The sequence below is a fragment of the Hesperophylax consimilis genome, chromosome 11 (genome assembly GCF_061612785.1).
Source record: "Hesperophylax consimilis isolate HC1 chromosome 11, BYU_Hcon_1.0, whole genome shotgun sequence".
In the NCBI taxonomy this organism is placed as follows: domain Eukaryota; kingdom Metazoa; phylum Arthropoda; class Insecta; order Trichoptera; family Limnephilidae; genus Hesperophylax; species Hesperophylax consimilis.
The window spans coordinates 29,187,611-29,193,610 of record NC_142846.1 but is presented as its reverse complement, the minus strand read 5'-3'; positions in this window follow the sequence as shown (position 1 = coordinate 29,193,610).

The following is a 6,000-nucleotide window of genomic DNA, read 5'->3' as shown; positions in this document are numbered from 1 at the left end:
TACTGAAGTGTCCAAAATGGAAAATCTACAGAGCCAAAAGGGGGTTAAGTTACAACCCAGACTCTTAATAAAGGGAATTGATGCCGACCTATCAGAAAAAGACATTGTGACGGCTATAATAAAACAAAATAGCGGGATTACCTCTCTCCTAGGAGAACAACCCGAAGAAGGTATCAAATTTATACACAAAGTACCATTTAAAAAAGATGCGACCCGCAAATGTGCGGTGATAGCGGTAGCACCACATATCTGGCAATATCTTATCGATAAAAAGGTGCTGAACATCGGTTACTACAAAGCCGGGGTCAGCGAATACCTCTCGATATTAAGCTGCCAAAAGTGCTTGTGTTATGGCCACACAGTAGCCCACTGCAAGAGCAAGGAAGTATGCTGGCGCTGTGGTGGAGACCACAAAATACAAGCATGCAAAGCCCCGAATACCAGTGTAATGTGCTGCCAAAGCTGCGTAGCATCCAACAAAAGACAAAAACTAACAAAACCTACCAACCACATGGCCCAATCAATGGAATGTCCCATCTACAAAAGGAACGTAGAGAGATATAGGACCTTGGTTGACTATGGACAGCCATAATGCAACTAATTTTGCGCAGGCAAACCTACAGAGATGTGTAGCTGCCACCGTCAACTTCTTACAAAACGCCATTAACAGAAAAATAGATATCGTGATCATACAGGAGCCGTATACAGGAAATACAGGAAAAATTAATAAATCATCCTTCAACGGACTCATCTTTCAAAAAACAAGTGTGGACTGCCCAGTAAAGGCTGCAATAATAGTATTGAATAAAAGTATCGCTGACACCTGTATCCTACTCCACAAATTCAGCAACAACTGTAATATATTTATTGAAGCGCAAATCCAGGGAACCCCACTAATCATAGGATCAATATACTGTCCCCCAAATGAAGATATCGACTTCAGCCTAGAAAAATCGAACAGGCTAATAGACACTCACAACAAGAAAATTATCATTGGAGCGGATGTCAATGCCAAAAGTATATGGTGGGGCAGCAAAAAGACAGACAAAAGAGGCGACAAAATGAGCGACTTTATTGCCCAGAAACACTTACATATCGTCAACGAAGGAACAACACCGACATTTGAAACCGTTCGACAAAACATGCTACTGAGCAGCGTGATCGACGTAACCTTGTGTTCCGACAGCGTAATTGGACACATAAAGAACTGGAAAGTAGACAAAAGAATCGCTGCCATGTCGGACCATAATGGAATAACTTTCAACGCACAATTCAATAAATCATCTACAGAAGAAATTCCAAAATCAACATTCCTATATAAGACCAATAAGGCAGATTAGATGGAATTCGACAAGACTCTAAAATCCAATGTTGAAGGCAAGGGAATAACAGTTCAGGCAATTGAAGCGAACAATCAACCTGGTTCCCTCAACAGACAAGTCTCAGACCTCATGGATGCCATGTCGGATGCATGCAGAATGGCAATCCCTCCACTGAAAAAATCTAGACAAAAAATCTGTCCCTGGTGGAATGATAAATTGGAAAAGCTGAAAAAAGACGTTCTCGCCGCAAAGAGGAAGCTGATGAACTCAGGACCAGCAAGAAGAGATGCGGTCACACTACCAGCCTACCTCGAGCTAAAAGAACAATACAAGGAGGAAATTGCTACAGCAAAAATACAAAACTGGAAAGAATTTTGCAGCAATCAAGGAAAAGATACAGTCTGGTCCACGGTACTAAGAGTACTTAAGGCAACACAAAAGTCACCACCAGAAACACTTCAAGTCAATACAGTGTCCACAACGTCAGCCCAAGAGACGGCGTCCACACTCTTAGATCATTTCTTCCCTAATGACTCTCCAGTCAGGGAAACAGCGGAACAAACAAGTATTCGGAATAATGAGGAAGAAGACCGCCTTAGTGAAATTGACCCCCCATTTACAAGATCCGAAATAAGGAAAATACTTGTATCCATAGATATAAAGAAGTCCCCAGGAAGAGATCACTTTACAGCCGACATATGCCAAAAGGCGTTCGAAAGTCTTCCAGAAATTTTTACGGCATTATATAACGCGTGCCTCCGAATTGGCTGCTTCCCAATCCTTTGGAAGGTCGCTAGAATCAAGGTAATTCCAAAGCCGGGAAAAGAAGACTACGGTAACATCTCTTCATACAGACCTATAGGTCTTCTCCCGGTATTTGGCAAGGTACTAGAGAAATTACTCATCAAGAGAGTAACCTGGCACTTCAGCACGAAGGGGAAACTTAATTCAAACCAATACGGGTTCACGCAACAAAAAAGCACAGAAGACGCAATGCTTGATGCCGTCAACCACATCAAGAAAGCGAATAAAGAAGGACTTCATGCATGCCTAAGATCACTGGACATAAAGGGGGCATTCGACAACGCGTGGTGGCCTCACCTTAAAATGCAACTAGCCAAAAAAGACTGTCCACTAAACATATACAAAGTTTTTAAAGACTACCTGTCGGACAGAATGGTAGAAACAATTTACGCAGGCGCGTGGGCACAAAAACACTCGAACAAGGGCTGTATACAAGGATCTGCCTGTGGACCAATTCTATGGAACATAGTTCTGGACGAACTGCTAAATCTCAAATTTGACTCTAACGTTCGCATACAGGCATTTGCTGACGACGTCTTAGTTATAATAACTCATAAAGATACGGCAGAACTACAGAAAATAATTAAAGATACTCTCTCCTTAATAACAGACTGGGGGGAAAAAGTAAAACTGCAATTCTCGGAGGAAAAAACAAAAGCACTATTCATCAGTAAGAGGAAAAAACTCCCACCAAACATTGTGATGAATGGTAAAATTGTTCCACTCTCTCGGAATTGCAAAATTTTAGGGATAGTCATAGACGACAAGTTAAATTGGAGCAAGCATGTGGACATGGTATGCCAAAAAGCTGTCAATATAACCAAGAAACTTGCATTTATGGCAAAACCTACTTGGGGACTAAGTTCTGAGATATTAAGGACAATCTACATAGGAGTAGTCGAACCAATAATAACTTACGCCGCGACGGTATGGGCAACAGCTGCAAAACGAAAAAATATTTGCAAAAAACTAGATAGAGTCCAAAGGGCCATCGGCATTAGAATATGTAAAGCCTACCGCACTGTGTCCCTTACTTCTGTGCAGGCAATTGGGGGACTAACACCTTTGGACCTAAAACTCAAAGAACTCAGACTTATCGGTGAGACAAAAAGGAACTTAACAGAAACACAGAACTTTGCATCTACTACCTGACGATAAAAAGTACCAGGGAATCGTAAAGGTTACTCATCTACCTCACCCTAGTAAACAAATTGGAGAACATGTCATCTTTCCAGGAACATACGAGAGAAACTCCTTTGAAGAGAACGAAATAGATATATACACAGATGGAAGTAAAACTGGAGGAAAAGTGGGTGCGGCCTACACAGTGTTCAATGCTAGCGGAGAAATTACAGCAAAGAAACTGCCCCTGGCAGATTACTGCTCAGTATTTCAAGCAGAGCTTTTCGCAATAATGCAAGCACTAGAGTGGGTCAACAAACAGCAAAAGCATTGGGAAAAAGTTAACGTCTTAACAGACTCACAAAGCGCTGCACACGCACTAGAGTCAGGGACACCTACCAACCCTGTGGTCTTCAATATACAATGCTCGGCTCAACTCTTGAGAGAAAGAGGGTCTACCTGTAAATTTTTATGGATACGCGGGTATCCAGGGAATCCATGGAAATGAAAGAGCAGACGAACTAGCAAAAGACGCTGCATTAAAAAGCAAAACACAAAAACTCTATTCAAAATTCCCACTGAGATACGCAAAGTTCAAAATAAAGGAGGCAATTCTCGAAGAATGGGACCAAAGGTATAAAAACTCTGATACAGGTAAAGGAACACGGCTATTTTTCAGGAGTATAACAGAAGCCAAAGAGTTTGGTAATAAGACAACTCCAACTTTCGAACTCACACAAATCCTTACCGGTCACGGAGCAAACCTATCCTACCTTCACAGATTCAAGCTGAAAGATAGTCCCGCATGCCCGTGTGACAAACTATCGGACCAAACAGTGAAACATCTGTTGCTAGACTGCCCAATGTTCACGATGGAAAGATGGCAAATAACCAAAGAATGCCAGAGAAGAGATGTGAACTTTACTGACATTTCTGATGTCATAAAAATTATACCTCTCCGAAAAATCTTCATTAAGTTCGCAAAAAACATCATTACAAAAATTAAGGAACAAAATAAATAATAATCAAAAGACATAAAAATAAATTTAAATCACATTAAGCACGATCACTATAGCTATCCGATCAATCTAAAACATGGCTAACGCAAGAAATCACGAACCAAGAGCGCTAAAGAACACTTCCTATCCTACAAATGGTGCTGTTAAGAGGGTAAGCAATTATAATCTTAACAGAACATCCACAATTTTCTTTCAGATTCACAAAACTACTCCGGCTGAGGTTTTACATGGTTCCATCAAGCTGTCAAACAAATGTTGGAGTAATGGATAGCCCATGTCAGATAGTCCCACTAACCTCTCTAAAAATAACATTAACCCTTACCTATCCCAACATACATGAAAAAATTAAATAGCTGATTAAAAAATCAAATAGTTTAAAGAAACCTTGATAAATAATAGACAAGGTAAAAAAACAGAGAACACCCAAAAGGAAAGGAAAAAAAAAAAAAACCTAACCTATCCTAATCTAACATATAATAATCCAACATAACCTAATCTAACCTGTAATAACCTATAATAACCCAACCTTACCTAAAATGAAAACGTTTTATTTTTAAAAAATCGTGGTAAACCTTTAAATGTTAAGAAACTAAATTCATCTGATGTTTGGTGTCAAAGTTGATCGCCTAACAATTAACGGGTGCGTGTCTAGCGATCTCGAAAAATTGTCTATTATGCCGATTATGCCTTTCATGTTTCCTACACTGCCACTACACAAACAAACGCGAAGTATGCGAGAACTCGGTGTGTCAAAATGGTGTCTCGTACGGAATATTTTCTCAAACGGTAGTCGTAACTGAATAATTACCAAAAATTTAAATGCCCCATGTGCGATGAGAAAGTGCATTACAGGGCAAACACTGGAAAAAGTCAATTGTTTCCCGAAAAATTTTATCGCCATTATGAAAGTGAGAGTAGCAAAACATAATTGTAAGAAAGACAACCTATTAGCAGTAAGTCGTCTTATACAGCATTCCATATTAATTTTAGTGTAAGCGAGTAAGCCTATCAGTCACACCCGTGATATTGAATGTAGTATTCACCGCAACTTTGAAGTATGTAAAAGCTGCCCGTTCTTATATCTATTTCGTTCATACATAAATATTCATGTCTTTCATACACGAAAGACGTTTGTATTAAGAACTTACTGAGTATTTGTTATTTGCCACATTTTGAGTTAATTTGGTAAGATTCAGAATAACCTGTCTGTCATTTGTATTATAGTGTCATTGCTCGGAGTAAATATGACATTCAGAATAACCTGTCTGTAATTTGTATTATAGTGTCATTGCTCGGAGTAAATATGACATTCAGAATAACCTGTCTGTAATTTGTATTATAGTGTCATTCCTCGGAGTAAATATGACATTCAGAATAACCTGTCTGTAATTTGTATTATAGTGTCATTGCTCGGAGTAAATATGACATTCAGAATAACCTGTCTGTAATTTGTATTATAGTGTCATTGCTCGGAGTAAATATGACATTCAGAATAACCTGTCTGTAATTTGTATTATAGTGTCATTGCTCGGAGTAAATATGACATTCAGAATAACCTGTCTGTAATTTGTATTATAGTGTCATTGCTCGGAGTAAATATGACATTCAGAATAACCTGTCTGTAATTTGAATTGTAGTGTCATTACTCAAAGTAAATGGTTAAGAATTGAATGGCATTAAAATATTACTTTTGTCACGTTCGGTGTATTACATGCATGGTTATTATATTTTAT